Here is a 22399-nt window from a genome sequence, read left to right on the forward strand (position 1 = left end):
AAGAAATCAACAACTGAATTGAATTGCATTCAGCGGTGAGATTATCTGATGACGAGAAATCGTAAACTTTGTTGACATCATAAGCTGCTTTGTCTGAGATGATAGCATGAGTAGCAAGAAGATCATACATTCATGCTGAGTCTGTAGTATCATGGATTACTGCATTCCCTATCAAGATTTCCTTTGGGGTTAATGATTGTCTTATTTGCCTTTTTATTATGATAGAGGATGGTATGTGCAAATTGAGGAACATAGTGTCCAACATAACTTTCTCCAGAAATATAAAAAATCTCTATTTCTATATTATGGAAATCCTTCCAACCAATTTACCAAAAATAAATAGTTATCTTTAGCTGTTTTCTTGTCTCCATTGCTAATATATTTTGTTGATTTGTTTGAGTAAGAAAATCTTACTCCAACTGGAGACTCCAAGAACAAAACATTTGGCAGCATAATTCCATGAGTATCTGTTTTGGTGAAGTGTTTTGCCATCACTGTTTACTCTAAAAGGTCCCGATTCTTGCATTGTTCCATAAGCTAGAGATGAACATCCAGGACCTCCATTGAGCCAAAGAAGAAGTGGAAGTGTTTCTTTAGATTGATGAGCTTCAACAAAGTAATAGTAAAACGCACTACCACTCAATTTATCCAATGTAACATACCCTCCAAATTGAGAGAATTTCACAAAGGGTTGACCAGGAAGCTTTTTGATTCTACCATTCTCTTTGACACCCTTTTGAGAATCCGCAACGGCATCAATGTCCTACACAATCTCTTGTACTTTAAATTCACTCTTATCAATTTCTGAATTTTCTATGTGTCGCACCTCGATGAAAAAATGGGGATACGACTTTAAGCGAAGCGCGATCGCACGCTCGCAATGATGGACTGAACAGAGTCGCCACCGAACTTTATTTATTCCTAAAAAGGAAAGGGGAAATATCGATAAAACCCAAGACAAATGAAAGGATAAGATATGGTCATCGCAACCAATATCAGGGTTCGGGAGTCGATTACGCAAGGGGAAGGTATTAGCACCCCTCACGTCCGTTGTACTCAACGGGAACCATTAGGTCAGTTATGTGCGTTAGTGTTAGTTGAAATGTTAGGCTTTTCGAATTATTAGGTGGGAAAGAAAGAAAGGAAGAGAATGTTTTTGGATTCTTTGACGAAGGACTAAACCTAAGTTTTTTATTAGTGGGCCTGACAAGATTTATAAATCCTGCTCCTACGTATCTCAAAAGAGAAATCAAGGCTTACGTAGTTCTAGGTAGAAAAATGTTTGTTTGTTGGTCGATTTTAGCGAAAACTATACTGTATTAATCGACCAAAACATTATTTTACCCAAAACAGATGAGGAGTGGACGCATACCACACATCGAACGGATTTATAAATCTACATTCGGAAAAGCGTCACTTATCTCGACTCAACAATTGTGGCTGAAACATTGTTTTATATCACTTAAGACAAGATACCTTTCGTTTATGAAAAAGGTTTTTGATTAATCGCACGGCGGCGAGAAAAAGTTTGATCGGATTGATGTATTTTGAGTGATGGCGAGAACTTGGATGAGCGAGATATACATCTCGAATCCTAGCCTCAGGAGTGCACGGTATACACCATGTTCCATTTCCATCTTTATTGAAAGAGGTTAAGATAGGAATTAAGTATTTTGGAATTTGATTGAGAAAGGGTTTGAAGAAACCGCATTGACAATTTTAGACGATGACGAGAGCCAAGATAGGCGAGGCATACGTCTCGAATCTTAACCTCAGGAGTGCATGGTATACACCATGTTCCATTTCCACCTTTATTGAGAAAGTGTTAAATAAGAATTAGGTATTTTGAGTTTTGTTGCGAAAATGACTTGACCATAGATCAAGTATTGATGGACGTTTAAAAGAAATTTGAATGAGTCTTTGAGAGAAAACAAAGTGGATAGACTTGGATGATGGCGAGAACTAGGATTGGCGAGATATACATCTCGAATCCTAGTCTCAGGAGTGCGTGGTATACACCACGTTCCACTTCCATCTTATTGAAAAGGTCTTAACTATAAATTAATATTTTTTGAGTTTTTATTAGAAAAAATGGCTTGACGTTGAATCAAGCGTTTGATGAATGTTTGAAAGAAATGGAATAGAATAGGAGGGAAAAATGAATTGATTTGTTTATGGAGAAAATACTCGACGTTGGATCGAGTCATTATTTTTGTATTTTTTTGGAAATGGTTGATTTTATTCTTGTGTTAGTATCTAACTAAACAGTTAAACAAATAAAGAAATAAAACAGTACAAAATTATTACACATCGGGGGAGTGGGGTACATTTTGTCAAATGGGGATTCAAAAATCATGAAATAATTAAATCGGGTCCAAACAACAAAAAGTGCAATGTATGAGTGTAAGTGCAAGAGAACCGGCTCATTGTAAGAAAGCCCAAGAGTAAGCTATGTGAGGTTGATGGCGATGCTTAAAAGCAATCGACTTACAAGGGTATGGAAATGGGCTTGATATTGAATCGAGAAAAGTGTGATTTTAATAGTTTAAAGCGGTTTGAATGGATGATGAAATTAAAGGAAACCAAATTTGTGTTATTAAATAATAATGAAACTATGAGTATGGGAGAAATTATACTAAAACATAAAAAAAAATGAATGCTAATAGAAAATAAAATGCTATATATGGGTATCAAACCCACTCCACTAAAGATCATGAAACTACCCCCTCTCCACTGGACCAATTATGATTAGTTATTATTTTAATGCTAATTTGGATAAATAAACCAAGATAGATTAAAAATTAGAATTAAAAAATAAAAACTAAGATAAAAAAAAGTCTGTTGGACTACCAAAACAAAAAAAATGAAATTAAACCCAGCCGCCTGACTGTTGGGTTCTAGAGGCTGATTGATTGGGAATACCAAAATACTATACTAATACACTACTAAATGAAAACATTATTAAATGAAAACCTAGGAAGTTTAAACATAAAAAAAGTTAATGGTTTCAATGTTTATTCTGTTTAAAAATAAATTGAAAAGAAAGAAAAAGGGGACAATGTAACAGACGCTTCCGTCCTCGTTCTCTCCCAATCTCACAAACTCGCTCTCTCAATCTCAACGAATCTCTCTCTCTCAACTTAAACTTACGTTTCTCTCACACTGCGCAACCTCAATGAAAGTTTCTCTAACAACTTAATCTCAGGTTTCTCTCTCAAAAACCCTCTCTCAATCGCGCTTTCACCCTCAACTCTCATGATACTATCCTCAATCATTCATCACCTCTCAGGTTTTCTCTCAATCGCTCATAAGAAATGCACAAATTTGGTTTTCAAAGAGATTCAAGTAAAAGCTCACCTTCGGCGACGACGACGGCTCAGGTAATGATCGAATCTTCTCCCTTCGCGTCTTCAGATACTGGTTTCTTATTTTGATTTGGGGATTAGGGTTCTTGGTGGAGTTCTTGTCCGCCTCCAATTTTTCTTAGGGTTTCGTTTTCAAGTTTTTTCTTTGCCTCTCCAATTTTCGTCCTCTTTACTGATTCACTTCCTCTCTATTTATGTTTCACAAATTAGGGTTTTTGATTTGGTATGGTGGAGTTCAAAAGAGTATCTCTGCAAACTCCTTTTGATGTGCTCAGAATCAGATTGTCCTGTTTGATGCTTGTTCTTGGAACGGTAATCTGATCATGTACTTTCTTCTTCGTTTTTGTCTTAACCCTGTTTTGGGTATTTTTCTGAATTGTACTGCCTTGCTGATTGCTCTGTGTTACTGCAGTGAAAAAAATATTGAAGATTCAAAGGCGGTTTCGGTTCCAGTTCAACGGTCTGGTGGATGATAGGTTCAATTGTGTACTGGTTTTGTTTAGATTTGTTGTTGCAGGATGTGAGCTTTACTGTTGAATGTTGTGATAAGGTGAAATTCTAACCCTTCCTTGTTGATTAACATAACCATCCTCAAATCACACCCTAAAGCATGCGTTGATTTGATTGCAGGTATGATTCTGTGATGGAAGCGGTAACTTTGGCGGAGAGAACGACAATAGCGAATGCTTGCCAACAGTTGGATTAAAGTTACACCAACCAAAACACCCATGCTTAGACCTGCTTCTAGCCGACAAGATTAAATACAAATCAACCCACACCTTAACATCAATTTTGTTGTGCTGAAATGCCATTTCAGATATCAGATCATAAACAATGGGATTTTATTCGATACCTTCCATCGACATTCCAACTCCAACCATTGTTGAGTTAACACTTGTTCGTGCCTCAATTGGACCAGATGCTACAACATCTAATATCCCATACATCTCAATGTTTCCTGCAAAATTGTGCAGCATAGACCAGATGTAAGGAACACCATAAAACTGCTCTGAGGTAATCCATATGGGTTTAACTTCAGCAAACAGATCAAGAACCAACAGATTTCCCACAGGAACAGAATGCAAAAGAGCCTTCATTTGAGGAGGTCTCCAGAACGGATCATATGAAAATAGCCATCCCTGCATTAACCAAATAGCATCATTATCACCACTTTGCATTCCTTTGAAAATTGTTGCACCTAATGAAGAAATGTACTCTGGATCATCAACAGATGGGGTGTTCTCATCAAAGGTATCACAGTTGTATATGTGGCTGGATCTTCCATACTCTTGCAGTTGTTGTTCAACAAATGCTTTACCGATCTCAACAAACAAGGGATCAGTTGCATCATGAAGATAAGTGCAGGTCCATTTGGGGTCACTCTTAACAGAAAACCAATTTCCCAAGCGTGTTATTTTTGCTGATGGAAATATATATTTCAGAGCAGCTGGGACATTTCCAGAAAAAGCTGGCAGGAATTTTCTTCTGTAAAATTAATTGCTGATCAAACCAGCTCTGTGGAAGTGGTCAGCCCCCACCTGTGTAAGTTTCCCATACGTGACCATGTGAGAAACGCTGGGCCTCCAAAGAAATCATCCAAATCAGAAATGCTCATGTTAAATTTCTCCTTGAAAACTTTCTGCCAGATAGCCTCTTGTCCCGTAAATGCAAGTGGCAAGTTGACACCTTGCGGAGCCATCTAGTCGATTTCCTTTTTCCATCTTTTCCAGTCCCACCAAGCAAAAGAAAGCTAGAAGTAACAGCATTCTGGTAATAGCTCCATGGAACAGGTCTCCGAACCGAGATTCCAGCATCGTGAACATGTGGCAGAAACCTCACATTGGGTACTGAAAATAGTTGGGAACCAACCGTTTTGTCCCAAGATATATGTGAACCACACCAATTCTTCAAATACCAATGCAAACTAGAAACAATGTCCACTCCTGTTGTTCCTTCAATTAGAATTTGAGGACTCCCTAGTGTTGCAAAAGAAGGATGGTTACTGATAGTGAAACAATATTCGCCTCCGCATTGCTTCTTGGAGAGGATGCGGAAGTGGAAGGAAGAGGAATGGGAAGGCAGCAATCGGGTGAGGAGGGAACGGGCGGCATCTTCCTGGACGGACGGAGGAGCTCTTTCTCGGTCTTGGATTTGAAATTGGATTGGAATTGGGATTAGATACGAATTATGGTTATATCTTGGTTGTGATTTTTTTGATGAAATTTGGGAATTGGTTGTAATGTAGAAGTTAGTTGTAGGATATGGATGTGATGCATTGTTATGCTTGAATGTTAAATGAAAATGTATGTATGAAAATGAGTTTGGAAATGTTTGAAAGTTAAATATTATTGAATGTTATGAAATGTGTGTATGTGCTATTTTGATTTGAAATGAACTATGGATGTAAAATGGATCATGTTTGGTTATAAAATGGATATGGATTTTTAGGAATAATCCAAAACTAATCTAAATATCAATTAAGAATCAAAAAACCAATAGAAACCAATTAAAATTTAAATCAATCTATAATTTGTTGAAACTACTTTGATGTCAACTCTAACATTTATTTGGAAATTAAAATCAATTAGAGTTCGAATCATTAGTAAAACACAATTAAGATTAACTTGAAATTTGGAATTAGATTTACTTTGAAATTAAAATCAAATTGAAAATTAAAAAGTCAAATAGTTAGAAGCCATTTTATAATCAAAAAACACCATGATTAAAAAACTAGATAATGACCAAAAAAAATATGGATTTGGGAATGGATGATTGCATTTGGTCATGAATGTATGCAAATGAACTTTAGGCCAAGTGCCAAATAAAAATGAAAAAGAAAGGAAAAAAAATGGAAAAAATTCAGGACCAAAATCGGGGTATGACAGTTGCCCCTATTTAAGTATCTTCAACTAGAGAATATGAAGCAGAACACTCTTCATATGATCATAGTGGGAGATGGTTAAATACTAAGAAGACCCAGATTTTGATCCTGAATCCCTATGACATGATGGGATATGATATGATATGCATGATATGATATGCATGGATGCATGATATGGTATGCATGGATGCATGATTCTTTTTTTGTAATTTTTATCTGCTAGGGATATGGTGGACCCTTAACAGGAGATGCTACTAGGCAGACCAAATCTGTGGGGAATGCTGATGATCCACAGGGAGACAGACAAATGGTAAAAAACAAACTTGTTGGGGAAGACAAATCCTGCTGGAGAGTCAGACACACACTGGGAGAGTACTCAAAGCGAAATTCGATGAACGACACTTAGAATACAAGAGATTTCGGCAGTAAGTTCACACATGACTTATTAAACCCGAATAAGAAAAATTTCTACAACAGGTTCATACATGACCTGATAACACTGAAACAATCATAGAGAAAGATTCTTCAAAACAGGTTCATACATGACCTGGTAATACTGGAATAAAAGCTCAACAACAGGTTCATACATGACCTGACAATGCTGGGGAATACCAAGAACGGTTCTGACAGCAAGTTCAAACATGACTTGACAACAAACAGAAAAATTCAAAAAGAGTGTATCAACAAGTTCATACATGACCTGACAACATTGAAATAAACATAGAGAAAGATTCTTTAAAATAGGTTCATACATGACCTGGTAATACTGGAATAAAAGCTCAACAACAGGTTCATACATGACCTGACAATGCTGGGGAATATCAAGAATTTCTGACAGTAGGTTCAGACATGACCTAACAAACTCAGAAAAATTCAAAAAGGGTATATCAACAGGTTCATACATGACCTGGTGACAAACTTGAACATTTTGAGAAAATTTCCACAACAAGTTCATACATGACTTGACAATATTGGAACAAAAGGTTCAGCAACAGGTTCATACATGACCTGGTAAAACTGGAATAAAGGCTCAACAGCAACGGGTTCATACATGACCTGACAATGCTGGAACATCCAAAGAATTTTCATTAACAGGTTCATACATGACCTGAGAACATTTGAACATTCAAAGAATTTTCAATAACAGGTTCATACATGACCTGATAACACTTGGAAAAAGTCAAAGGGAGTTTTACCAATAGGTTCATACATGACCTGAGAATATTGGAAAACATACAAAGCAAGTTTCATCAATAGGTTCATACATGACCTGACATCACTTGGGAAAAAAAATCAAAGGGAGTTTTACCAATAGGTTCATACATGACCTGAGAATATTGGAAAACACACAAAGCAAGTTTCAACAATAGGTTCATACATGACCTGACACTTTAGAATACATTTGATGGTTCTGGAGATTTCTCACAAGAAATTCATCCAGTCACAGATTTTGGAGATTCCTAACAGGGAATTTATGCAAAACAAAGACAAGCGAGAGTCTTCTTGTAAGTAGATCACCCACGCAAAAGGTTACGATGATTCTTTATAGAGAAATCAAACAAAACCAACATCATTGGAGTTTTCTAACACGAAAAACCTCCAAGCTTCTAGGAACTCCTCAAGATGGTGAGTCACACATGACTTTTACAGAACCATCAGGAAAGACAAGGTATTCAAACTCTCTGTATGTGCCAACAACAATTGAACTTTGACCGTAAGCAATGGATTACAACCAGATTCTTTAACGGATTTTGCCAACAACAATTGGACTTGATGAAATCCAAAAGTAAACAATTACCGGCTACAACGGAGTTTGCCAGCAACAACTGGACTTGAAATGATGTTGGCGACAACCAAACTTCAGATATCAATCACAAATGTATTTACAAACAGACTGACAGTGATGCCAACGACAATTGGGTTTAAAACAAATGCTGGTTACAACCAGACCTTAAAGGACACCAGTTACAACGACACTTGGTCAAAGACACTGGTGACAACCAGACTTAACAAACGATGCCAGTAACAACTGGTCTCAGAGGTCAAGGGATACAATCAACAACGAGACCTGAGATTATGCAAATGAGCGCGAAGCACTTCGGGCTATGCATGATTTGGATTTTGTTTATATGCATGATGTATGAATGATCATGAAATGTGAATGCTGACCATACACAGACTGGGAATTAGGGAAAGCTTTATGGAGGTACTGAATCCTCAACACCAATAACTCAACCGAAGGAGTGAGTAAATGCATCAAAGGAGGATCTATCAAGATGAACAGTTACAACTGGCCCAGTAATCCTTCCAGAGAATGATAAATTTGTGCTCTCTAGAGATAGATATTGATCATCCAAGGGGAGTCTTGCAACTTGAGACTTACGGGGAAAGACGAAAGATTTCCTTTTAATATTTCCACATGTCAAAGCAAAATTGTGTTTCTCAATATGTTGAAAAATTCTTTTTGAGTTCAAAATTTCATTATTAACAAATAAATGACATTTTGCATAACAAAGAAAATTTGAGAAAAACAGCAAATGATAGAATTTGATAGGAAAACTTGTATTTATTTAAGAATGGTGGCACACAAATGGCGTAGCTCCATGGAATGTTACCAATTTGAAAATGGCAATAGGGAAAGGTTTACATTGAATCGTAATGACTATTACTATCCCTAATAACAATGACTCCACAAAAATTTGCTTCCGAAGGGAGTAACTAGATTGATCTTCCATTTTTAGCTCTTTTGTGTTGATCAGTGACGAACCGATGTAGTCTATGCCTTTTGTCCCTAATTTTTGCCTGGATCGCCCTTTCGGGTTTTCAATCCACCGGGACGCTCTTTTTTGCCTAAGTCGCCCTTTCAGGTTTTCGACTTAGCGAGCTACCATTTTTTTTATCCCTAACTTTTGCCTGGACCGCCCTTTCGGGTTTTCAGTCCACCGGGATTTGTTAGGCATAGTATTTTTTGACTGCATCAGAGTTCACAAGGTGAATGAGCTCTTCGCCATCCATAGTTGTGAGAAACAGAGCACCTCCAGAGTATGCTCTCTTTACAACGTATGGGCCTTCATAGTTGGGAGTCCACTTCCCACGTGAATCTTTGTGTACTGGCAAGATCTTCTTGAGCACGAGATCTCCTTCCTTGAACTCTCGAGGACTGACCTTTTTGTCAAACGCCTTCTTGATTCGTTGTTGGTACAATTGTCCATGGCACAGCGCGGTCATCCGCTTCTCATCAATGAGATTAAGTTGATCATAGTTGTTTTGGATCCATTCAGCTTCGTCCAGCTTGGCTTCCATCAATATTCTCGTTGAAGGTATCTCCACTTCGACTGGGAGAACTGCGTCCATCCCATACACTAAGGAGAATGGGGTTGCCCTTGTTGAAGTGCGGACTGAGGTCCGGTATCCATGCAAAGCAAAGGGTAGCATCTCGTGCCAATCCTCATAAGTTTTCACCATCTTTTGCAGGATCTTCTTGATATTTTTGTTGGCAGCTTCAACAACACCGTTCATCTTTGGACGGTATGGAGAAGAATTATGGTGTTCAATCTTGAAACTCTCACATAATTTTGTCATTGTCTTGTTGTTCAAGTTTGAACCGTTGTCAGTGATGATCTTGCTTGGGATTCCATAGCGGCAGATAATCTCCTTCTTGATAAAGCGAGCAACCACATGTCTCGTCACATTGGCATAGGAAGCGGCCTCTACCCATTTAGTAAAGTAATCAATGGCAACCAGGATGAAGCGGTGACCATTGGAAGCTTTAGGCTCTATAGCACCAATCATGTCGATGCCCCACATTGAGAAAGGCCAAGGTGATGTCAAAACATTCAACAGTGTTGGCGGTACATGCACCTTATCAGCATAAATTTGGCATTTATGACATTTTCTTGCATAGCTGAAACAATCGGACTCCATGGTCAACCAATAATAACCAGCTCCCAAAATCTTTTTGGCCATGGCATGTCCATTGGCATGGGTCCCAAAGGATCCTTCATGAATCTCCATGATTAACATGTCTGCTTCGTGTCTATCCACGCATCTGAGTAGAACCATGTCATGGTTTCTCTTGTAAAGCACATCATTGCGCAAAAAGAATTTGGACGATAACCTCCTCAGAGTTTTCTTATCCAACAATGTAGCATCTTCTAGATACTCTTGACTTAAAAGATATCGCTTGATATCATGAAACCATGGTTTACCATCAGTTTCTTTTTCAATCAGCTGACAGTAAGCAGGCTCATCTCTTTGCTCGATTCGAATAAGTGGAGCTTCATTATGGAATCTGACTTGGTACATTGATGCTAATGTTGCCAAAGCGTCCGCCACTTGATTTTCTACTCTTGGGATGTGATGGAAAGTGATATCATCAAAGTATTCTATCATCTTCACAACATGAGCACGATACAGGATCAACTTCGCATCCCGAGTTTCCCATTCACCTTTGACCTGATAGATCACCAAGGCTGAATCTTCATACACCTCAAGGATCTTGATTCGGAGATCAATTGCAGCTTCAAGACCAAGGATACAAGCTTCATTTTCAGCGACATTATTCGTACAATCAAAGCACAACCTTGCTGTGAAAGGGGTAAAGCCACCATTGGGATTCATCAAAACAGCTCCCACACCATGACCACTGTAATTGGAAGAACCATCGAACGCGAGCTTCCATCGAGATCCTGGTTCTGGTCCTTCATCTGGGCCTGGGGTTTCACAATCCTTTATCACCATTATATCCTCATCGGGAAAATCAAACTTCAATGGCTGATAGTCTTCAACTGGTTGGTGAGCAAGATACTCTGCTAACACACTTCCCTTAATTGCCTTCTTGGTTACGTACTGGATGTCATACTCTGACAAGAGCATCTTCCAGCGGGCAAGTCTTCCAGTTAAGGCAGGTTTCTCAAAGATGTATTTTATTGGATCCATCTTCGAGATCAACAAAGTAGTATGGCAAATCATGTACTGCCTCATGTAACACCTCAAAATTTGCCCTCCTCTCTTGGGACTAGCTTAGCATATTGCATTTCATTTGTAGGTCATTAGGCATTACATTTTTGCATATCACGTGGAGACAATAAGCAAGTTATCCTCCAAAGTCTTTCTCAGAAGATGGAGAGGTTAAGAGATGCAAACCTGAGAGTCTCATGAATTGATCACCAGTCATCTGAGGGTTTGTGCTTCAATTAGGGTTTCTTGGTTCCTCAAAGAGGTTGATCTTTATCTTGGTTGAAATGGTACATCACCATCATCATGGTCTTATCATCATCATCAAAGTTCATTATTCCTGATCAGATTCCTTGGGATTAGGGTTTTGACCTCTGATCAACCCTAATCAGTTGTATTGTGCCAATCAGGGTTTCTTCAAGGAGATGAGGTCTTCATTGAGATGGGGATCATCACATGGTTTTATTGAGCTTGTATAAGCTGGGGTTTCATTTTGGAGCCATTTCATCAGGAGATTGAGGCTCAAATTCATCTGTGCATGGCCAAGTCATCTGTCAACTGAAAAAGTCAACCACAAGTCAACTGTTGGATTTGGAGGTGGGAAGTGGTTAGAAATACTTCATTCATGTTAAAACAAGTCTCATTTGACATTTCAAACATCAACATTGAAGAAAATAAAGTCAGGACAAAACTTTCCAAAAATAGAAAGTGACCTGTAATTCAAAATTGCCAAAAAGGGAAAGGTTTTCTCCTCAAGATTACATCATCAAAAAAGCTTCAAATGAAATTTTGTTGGACATGAAAGTTGTAGGTCTTGTTTTCCCATTTCCAAAAAGTCCAAGATCATAGATTTCTCATGTGTGGTTGAAGAGATATGGTCAAATCTTGGTCAAATGAACATGGAACTTCAAATGAGCATAACTTCTTCATCAAATGTCCAAATCAAGTGGCTCTTTTTGATAAATTCTTGTTATGACCTCTAGTTTCCAAATTTGACATCACATGGCATGCATTCCATTCACATAAATATTTGAAAATTCAATGCATTTTTGGAGGGAAAAATGGAATTTGAAATGTGTGCATTATTTGAACATGGCATTACTTCCATTGGCTTTAAAACATCATTTTGAGTGAAATCAAGGCCAAATTCGTACTGTTCACATGCCATTGCCATGCATAAAGGGTGAAAAATCATTTTTGCAAAAACACCTCCAAACTTAACCATTTTTCATTAGCACTTGGTTTAACTTAATTAATCATGATTAGTGAGGCATATATAACACAAATCCTAACAGAATTCATCACATTTCCCAATTCTAGATCTAGAATTCTCAAAGTCTCTCAAAATTCTCTCTCATTTTTTCTCCAAATTTCTTCACATCTCATGCATTTTTCTTGATCAATTCATCATCTATTATCATTATGGAGCAAGATTGAACCAAGATTCAAGTGATTTCGTGTAGTTTGAAGCATATCCAAAGCTTAAGTTCATCAATGGTGGAATCCAAATTCTGTGGAATCGTGCTCAATTGAACGTCAAGCATTCATCCAAACACTTGTACAAGCTTGCTAGAGGAAGATTGAAGCATTGCACGGCCAGGAACACGTGATTTCATCAAGCTGTTCTTCAAGAGGTCACTTTTTCGACCTCTTTAATTCATGAAATTGTTGATATATATACTTGTAGATCTTGCAATGCCTGTGATTCTGAGCTTTGAACCATGTAAATCCATGCATTATTGAACAAGTTATGTTGATTTAAAGTTTCATGTGCAAAACTTAATTTGATCGATTCTCTTTGGATATGATGTTATATGCTTAGCCATTAGTTGATTCTTGTTATGCATTGAAAGATCTAGCTATCCATGTGCTCAATTTTAAGAACTGAGAAAATTGTTCTTGATGGTTGTTGGGGTTTACTGTTCATCGCGTGCATTCTGGAGAAGATGATGATGATAGTTTTAGGCAACTGTTTTCATGATTCCATAGACCACGCTAAACCGTTCCCATAGGCCATGCTAAACCGTTCCTTAATATTTCGCTAGCGCTGGACGTTGATTGGCTGCATGGAATTGCCATGCAGCGCGCCCTTTTGGATTTTGAAAAGGCCCTGGGTTCGAGTCCAGCTTTTGGCATATTTCCAAATGGCTTCACATTTATTTCACTTCCCTCCATTACATGTTCATGTATGCTTCACTCATGATTTTTAATTTTTCTTCAACTTTAAAAAATCAAAATAAATAGAATAATGATCCAAAAAATGTGAGGATTTTTTCATTGATTTTATTTTTCTCTCTAGTTTTTATCAACATTTTTTCATAAATTGTGCCTGGCTGGATTTAATTTTGCCCTAGAGAATGTTAACATGTATGCGTTTTGAACCTTGCCTTACTAATTCATTTGTGAAATGATGGTTGTTAATCCAATGCTCATGAAATTTTACATGCTTAAACTAGACATCTTGATGGACATTTTGATGTTGAGTTTGCATTTTTATCAATTGCCATTGCTGAGTTATGATTTTTCTAAGTTAGGTGTGACAATTTGTGTCACACCTTTGCTTGTCCAATTTGATGGATGCATTTACCATGCCAAATGAATTCCAATTGTTCTGATTTTTTGTATGATGCTTGATATGAATGTTATGAAAGCTCATGATGTTTTGTGGAATATTTGGAGTCATTTCTGATTTGATTGAGATTTTTCATTCTGGATGGTCATTTTTGAGCTTTGAAGTGTCTTGAATTTCAATTTCTTGTGAAATGCTTGTGCTTTATCCTATGAATGTGAAATTTTGCACACTCTTTCTAGACATGTTAGAGGTTGTTTTGGCTTTGATTTGAGGTTTTTACCATTTACCAATTCTGTTTTAGGCTTGTGCTAAGTTGATATAGCATTTGGTGTCACATATGTGCTTGATTTTGCTTGCATTGACTTGTTGAATTTGATTACCATGCTTAATCATGTCCAATTGATCTAATTTTTTGTGTGATGATCATGTTGTGTGTTCTATTTACCCATGATTTTTGCCAAAATTAATTGAATCATTTTTTATTTATTGTGCATTTGTTCATTCTGTTGTCACAATGTGGTTACAATGTGCATACCTTTCCCTATTTTGTTCATGAAATGAAATTGGTAATTGATATTGATGTGGGATCTTTTGGATGATGTCCTTAATTGATTGAGGTTGATTCATGTCAATTTTCATGTTCTGTTTTGAATTTTGTCTCCCTCTTTGACCCTAGGCCTTGACCTAGTGGTTTGTCTCATCTTTGAGCTTTGATTTCAGGTTGAACATCCAGGTTATATGATTCATGATGCAACCTCACTTGAGAATTTGATGCTTGCTTTTGACTACTAACTTTGTGTGTTTTGTAGGGTTATTAACTCATTTGAGTTTGACTTGTGGTTTATGCCTTTGCTCATTGGGTTTGACTGTTGATATTGATGTTGTTTGATTGTGTGTACAGTTTAACTGACTTGTGTGATGTTTCTACAGGTACATAAGTTCCTTAAGTTCATTTTGAACTTGCTTTTGCTTGGTTGCTTAACCACATAGGTATAACTCTCTGACTTCATGTAGTCTGGAAGACCTGTCCTTTTACTTGGGCAGGCACCTGTCTGAAGCCCTCCTTAAGAGGCAATGCTTGTGTATGTTTATTTTTGTGCCAAGCAGGAAAAGTCCTTTGATAAGGCAATTGGCAGATAAAAGAGATGTGCAATCCATCTCCTTCTATTCAGTGTGTCATCCACTTTGCTCACACACCTTGTGTTGATGCATTGTGGATATTAACCCAAGATCTTTGTTGAGTAAGTCATATGTGGAGAAGAGTTCCAACTTTCTGAACTCCCACACTTTCATTTGTCTGAAGCTCTCCCAGGCTAGGGATAAGAGCTGTGAAGTCTTATCTTCACTTCCCATTTCATCTACTTCACCCTAACTCTCAATGTTAGGGTTAAGAGCTAACATCACCCGATTCCAGTTGGCTTGTGTTGCATAGCCTAACCTTGTGTGAGCCCACTTTGTTTGTATATAGTGTGTGCTAATTGTGTGTATGTTTGCTTTGCTGATGCTGTTTAGGATAGCTTGCTGCCTGTGCAAGTTAGATAGAAACCGCAACCTAGGACCATGGTGGATTACATGATAACTATTAGGCTCGAGTCACTCTCCCTTCTAGTTTGTCATTTCCCAGTCTCTGGTTAGGAGAAAGTTTCTCCCCTGTTAAGGGGAACTACGTTGCCCTGATCCTCATACCAGATGAGGTACGTAGGCAGGAGGTCGTACGAGATCTCTCCGGGCACCCTTTTTCTTTTTTGTGTGTGTTTGCTTGACAGTTACTAGGCCCGAGTGCCAGACTCCTTAGTAACTTGTCTGTTTGTTATCCTTCTTGTGTGTGTTAGGAGATGGATGTAAGACCAGCGATTGGCCGTCCGTATCCTATTTGGTGTTTATTGTGTGGAGTCCGACGTAAGTCCAGCGATTGACAGTTGGTTTCCTGTGTGTGTTTGTTGGTTCGGAGTCCGATGTAAGCCCAGCGATTGGCAGTCGGTTTCTTGTGTGTGTGTTTTGTTTGGCGTGCGTGAGCCAAACTACGGTAGCTCTGATTCTCATTCCAGATGAGATACGTAGGCATAGGATGCGATATCCTAGCGAGCCCGTTCCCCTCTTCTCCCACCTGTGTTGTGTCCGGTGTGTGTGTGCATTCTTTCGAGCAGCGTTTTAGCAACCTTTCTTCTATCTTTCTGAGCGTGGATCCCGTCGAGTACGACGGATGCGTAGGGGTGCTAATACCTTCCCTTCGCATAACCGACTCCCGATCCCATCTCTCTTTGGTCGCGAGACCATGTCTTTTCCAGGTTTACTTCGAGCGTTTCCTTTCCCTCTTTGGGATAAATAACGCACGGTGGCGGCTCTGTTTGTTTTGTTTTAGCCCGCCGGTTGTTTTTCGCGGATGTGACAGTTGGCGACTCTGCTGGGGAGTATAGAAGTTGACCTCTTGCTGGTCCATCTTCCCTAAGCGAGTCTCTCCTAGCGTTCTAGGATAGTTTAGGTTGCTTGTGTTGCTCTATTTATTGCATTTATGATTATTATGTTGTGTATATATTTGCATAAATGTTTGCATGCATCATATCATCATTGTGTTGTCTTCTGTACAGGTTGGTTCTTCTGTTTTGGGGGTGGGTGTTTTGAGTGGGGCTAAAACCCAGGCCCGAGTATACACCTAGGATTAGTGTGGTCTCACGTTTCCTCACTTGCTTTATCAGCATGATGTTACGACGTGACATACCACAAGCCGGACGAGGTTCTTCTGAGTGAGCTCTTCCTTTGTGGGGTATTCCACTTTGGTTGGGTTATCTCTTTAGGGCTGTTGACTTCGGTAACCGATCCTTCCCGGATCTTTGGTTTAGATGATCTTAAGAGAGCTGCAGCGGCACACCCGAAAGGGCAAACCCGTTGAGTATCTTTGCCCGATTGTCGAGACCATTATCCACCTTAGGATGACCTGATTAGAATTCACCTGTGAGGGGATGGGTGATTCTTACAGATGCATGTTCTGATGATGACTTTGTTGGTGACTAATGGTTCAGCCGTTTGATCAGAGTCATATTTATAAGTCGGATTTATGGATATTTATTTCTGAGACGCCGGAGTTCTGTCCGCGGTATTTATCAGTGGGGATCCGTTTATTTCAGGATTCCCTGGGCTGGTTCAGATGATTGTGTGGTTATCAGATCAGTGGGTTTCTGGTAATGATGGTGATGTATCTTTCAGTTCCGTTTATTTCGGAACCCTGAGTGGGATTTGTGGTTACATATTCCTTCAGATGGTGGTGATCAGTTCAGAGGCTGTAACTCAGTGCAATAGATGATCAGATGACTTGGAGGATGGCACAATGCATTGCATTCATACATCAGCATCATTCACATTTTGCATTTATCTGCATCTAACACATGTTTATCCATATGCAGGGACATTTTTGATTGAGATCCTGGTTGAGAGATTTCTTTGCTCAGACATGAGGACCGGCTTGAAGGACGATGTTATCTACAGTTTCTTCAACCCCGAGATTGATGTGTTGAGAGATATGATAGCATTGATTACATCCGATCATGTGGGGATGTTTCGTGAGGCATACGGTGGTATTCTGAAGTTGGTTTTCAGGCTCACAGACAGTGATAGGAGCGCCATCCATACTCTTCTCCAGTTCTATGACCCAGGTTTGAGATGTTTCGTTTTCCCGGATTACTTGTTGGGACCCTTGATGAAGGACTATGCTAGCATCCTGGGTATTCAGATCCGAGATCAGATTCCTTTCTATGCCACTAAGGGAGAGCTTGACATCGCTGAGATTTCTCGTGCTCTTTATTTGAGCCCAGAAGTGACCAAGGGGGGTTTGAAGGAGAAGGGAAAGTTGCCCGGTTTTCATCTGAGTTTCTTGGAGGCTAAAGCCAAGGAGCATGTTGCTGTGGGTAATTGGAGGACCGTCTGTGCCTTGATTGCTGTGAGCATTTATGGGATTGTCATGTTCCCTAATCAGAAGGACTTTGTAGATATTAATGCCATCAGGTTGTTTGTGCAGAGGAATCCTGTTTCTACTCGGGTTGGAGATGTCTATTACTCGGTCCATAATCGGAACGAGAAGCGGCGAGGGGGATTGATCAGATGTTGTTCTCAACTGTTACACAAATGGTTTATGGGGTATTTGCCTTCCAGGGGTACCTTTGCTTCTCTTGATCCTACTGTCAAGTGGTCAATCAGGTTGATGGGTTTGCGAGCCAAGGACATAGCTTGGACTCACAATGGTGTGGTCGGACGAGATTTCATCTATAGTTGTGGGAGCTTTCCCAATGTGCCTCTTATAGGAGTTCAAGGTTGCATTAATTATAACCCGACGCTTCTTAGGAGACAAATTGGGTTTGCTGTGGAGGTCCCTCCTCTCGAGTGCGAGATTCAGGAGTCTTTCTACTTCCCAGCTGAGGGTAATTTGTCACAGTTGAGGCAGGTGTCTGGGGCATGGCGGAATATTCAGAGGAAGGGCAAGGTTCCTTTTGGCAAGATTAACAACAGGTCTTTTCCTCCATTTGATGATTGGCTTAGGAAGAGGATCGAGCTCACGCATCTACCATTTCCGGGAGGTGATCCTTGGTATCCTTTGATTGAGGGGCCACGTTCTTCTGTCAGTATGGAAGAATTCCTCGAGATGAAGAAAGCCAGAGATCAGTTGCAAGCAGAGAAGACTGAATTGGAGATGAGTGTTGCTAGGATTCAAATGGCTAATCAGGAGATCAGAGTGAGGATGGAAGATCAGGATAAGAAACATGCCTTGGAAGTGAAGCGCTTTGAGATTGATACTGCCTATTACCGCAAGATCAGCCAAGCATTGGAGTCGTCTACAAAGGAGCATGAAATCACTAAGGAGAGGTTGGCTAAAGTTTCAAAGGTCATTGAAAATGAGAAGAGGAGGCAAATCCTTGTGAGGGATCAGAAGGAAGACAGAGTCAGAATCCTCGTCGCCGAATGGGAAGCAAAGCTGAAGATTAAGGAAGCAGAGAACGTGAAGATCATTGCTGAGAGAGATCATTATTTTGCTGAGAGGGATCATTACTTCAGACAGATGAAGATTTACCAGAAGGAGATAGGGAGATTGCAGCAGGAGAACACTGAGCTTAGGTTCGCGGTGAAGTTTACCAAGATGGTAGATGATGCGGAGCCGTCTGTGGGACCTTCTTCAGTGTAGACCTTTCTTAGTTGTGTGGATTACCGTCAGGCCTGTTGACGGAATTCACTTGCTTGTATTTTCTTTCTGATTCTGGAGAATTGCATTTGATTTGTATCAGCTTGATGGATGACTATGGCACTTATTGTGCACTTTTGACATACAGTGGTTATTTTCTTTCAGTGATCGATCTTAAAGCTTTATTTGCTTTCCTGTATGCACTCACATAGCACACACATGGTTGGGTGGTATCTTGCTATTTCATATATCTCTGATCCGTATGTTGAACTCAAATGATGAATGTCAAATATTGCTGCCGAATTTTTATCTGTCTCGATGAAGCCAGGATCGAAAGACAGAATGTTCCTCATGTGGATAGACATTGCATTCATGCATAATCATAATAACTTGTCTTTTATTTTGCAGGTATCAGTTCTAATGTGCTTGATTGTTTCAGGAATCATTGCCCGTGCGCGTAGAGTTGTACCCTTGCACACAACACGTCCACACTGATACTTCACCAGACGCAACACACCTAGACTGATGGATCCGCCTAATGCAGATTTTCTTGAGATGAAGGAGAAGATGAATGAGCTGATCAACGTTATGCAAGGGTTTGCCGTCGGGCAGAAAGCACTTGCTGATAAAGTGGAGAAGCTCGAGCGGGCTTCGGTTGCCAACAATGGTGTCAATCTGGAGGGTGTCTTTAACCATGGCCTTGGTGGTTCCAGGGATGGAGGAGATCTTGGGAAGAAGAAAACTGCGGGCGTGGTGATCAATAATACTGGTGGTTTTGGTGCTGCTACAAGTGGTAGACCGGGTCCAGTGGGCAATAATCTGAAGGACAGTCTGTTTCCTCCTTTCTTTGGGGTTGAGGAGGATAGAGAAGAAGACAGAGAAGCAGATCAATTCTCCATGCATAATGAACCGTTTGGTCAGTATGGTGTCCAACCACCAAATAAAGAGATTCAGTTGCTGGCAGAGAAAATCAGGGCTCTCGAAAGCTATGCCACTCCAGGGGTTGTGAATATGTCAAATATGGGGCTGTTTGAGGGGATTGTGATCCCACAGAAGTTCAAGGCGCCCGCATTTGATAAATATAATGGGAGTTCTTGCCCGGAGACTCACCTTCAAGCTTTTGTCCGCAAGATTTCTGCATATACGATGGATCAGAAGTTATGGATGTACTTCTTCCAGGACAGTCTGTCCGGAGGATCTTTGGAATGGTACACCAAGCTGAAGTCTTCTGACATTAAGAGCTGGCAGGATCTTGGAGATGCATTCTTTAAACAGTACCAATCCAACGCTGATATGGCTCCTAGTCGTACCCAGATGTAGGGTATGTCTCAGAAGCCTAATGAGGGGTTTAAGGAATATGCACAGAGGTGGAGGGAGTTGGCTGCCAGAGTTCAACCTCCATTGGTGGATCGAGAGATGTCAGATCTATTTATGGGCACCCTGCAAGGGACATTTGCCGAGAGGATGGTTGGATGCCCGGTTACTAACTTCGCCGATATTGTGGTGGCCGAGGAAAGAATTGAAAGTTGGTTGAAGCTGGGGAAAATTCAGGGTAATGCTTCGTCGTCTGGATCGAAGAAGCCCTTCGGAAATGGTCAGAGGAAGAAGGAGGGTGACGCCAGTGCCGTGTATACCCAAAGAGAACCGAGTAGGGATCGTTACTACCAGCACACTGTTGCGGTAACTATTCCTACTGATAATCAGCCTGCACAACAACAACCGCAACAACAAAGACAGTCGTTTCAACAGAGACCGCAGAGGGCTGGGTATCAGGTGCGCGGGCGAATGAATGATCGTCAATTCGATAGGCCACCTGTGACCTATTCTTTCTTGTTGAAAAAGCTGAAAGATTTGGGGTTGGTACAACTGAGAACTTTGGCTCCTTTGAGACCTGATCAGAGGCCAGCTAGTTTTGATGAGAATGCCAAATGCGAATTTCACTCGGGTGCACCTGGACACAATGTAGAAAACTGCAAAGCTTTTAAGCATGTGGTCCAGGACTTGGTGGATTCTAAAGTTATCAACTTTGCACCATCTCCGAATGTGAATGCTAATCCCATATCTGGCGAAAGCAGAATCGGGCTGTTGAGGGTAGACCAATTGAAGACTCCTTTGGCTGAGGTCAAACGACAATTGTTGAGGAATGGGGTCTTTCCGGGCTGTGGCGATTGCTGTGCTGCGTGCATTGTTGCTCCTGATGGATGTATATCATTGATGGAGGTTGTCCAGAGGCTGATGGAGGAGGGAAGTCTCAGGTTTGAGAAGGTGGAAATAGTGAAGGAAGATGTCTCCACCATAACTATCTATTTTGACCCGGTTGATTTGTCAACGCTAGCAGATGCGGCTCCAGTTACTATCACGGTACCTAGGCCAATTCCCTATGACAAAGATGAAGCCGTGCCGTGGCATTATGGTGGGGAAGTTTATTGTAATAGAGAGAAGTTGGAGGATCAGACTGCGGATGAAACCACCGTTTCAAAGGTGGATAATGCCGGACCTAGTGGTTTCACTCGTAGTGGAAGGTTATTTGCACCTGATGCTCTGAGGGGAGGAGAAGGAGAAAAAGAAAAGAAAGAAAAGGCCGAGGCTTTAGCCAGAGCAAGAGGAAAACAAGTAGTGAATAAAGGTACTCCTGTGGTGACACCGGCGCCTGGTGGGTCGGAGAAAGAACTTGATGATGAAGCTGAAGAATTTTTGAGAATCATCAAGAAGTCAGAGTACAAACTTGTTGACCATCTGCAGCAGACGCCGTCTAAGATTTCGATCTTGTCATTGTTGCTAAGTTCTGAGGGGCATAAAGAGGCTTTATTGAAAATTCTGAAGAGAGCCTATGTTCCTCAAGAGATTACCATTAATCAGTTAGAGACGGTGGTGTCAAATGTCAATGCCAGTCATGGGCTGGGTTTCACCGATTTAGATCTGACTGTGGATGGGAGGAATCATAATCGGGCTTTACACATTGCTATGGAGTGTAAAGGGGCCGTGCTTTCGCACGTGTTGGTCGATACCGGCTCCTCTTTGAATGTGTTGCCAAAGAAAGCCCTGGCGAAGCTGAACTGTGAAGGGTTGATTCTGACGCCCACTGACCTGATAGTGAGAGCCTTTGACGGTTCTAAGCGGGCGGTGTTTGGAGAAGTAGAGCTCCTGGTGAAGATTGGGCCTGAGGTGTTCAAGTCAGTATTCTATGTCATGGATATTCAGCCGGCATACAGTTGCCTGTTGGGTCGCCCGTGGATCCATGCTGCTGGGGCAGTGACTTCGACTTTGCACCAAAAGCTGAAGTATATCTGGGACAGGCAGGTCGTCACCGTTTGTGGAGAGGAGGATATCTTCGTCAGCCACTTGTCATCGTTCAAATACGTGGAATGGACGGTGAAATATGGGAAACCCCGAGTCAAGCATTCGAAACCGTCAAGGTGGAGAATGCTCTTTTTGCCAAAGAAGAGGAGAAACCGTCC

The 22399-nt window shown here is 40.4% G+C and overlaps 1 pseudogene; it reads right to left on the reverse strand.

Moving 5' to 3' along the window:
* Positions 1-373: 373 nt before the first annotated feature.
* The window catches only part of LOC127107840 (alpha-N-acetylglucosaminidase-like), a 70723-nt pseudogene continuing 48697 nt past the window's right edge, over positions 374-22399 (reverse strand).

Source organism: Lathyrus oleraceus, chromosome 1 (genome assembly GCF_024323335.1).
Source record: "Lathyrus oleraceus cultivar Zhongwan6 chromosome 1, CAAS_Psat_ZW6_1.0, whole genome shotgun sequence".
Lineage (NCBI taxonomy): Eukaryota > Viridiplantae > Streptophyta > Magnoliopsida > Fabales > Fabaceae > Lathyrus > Lathyrus oleraceus.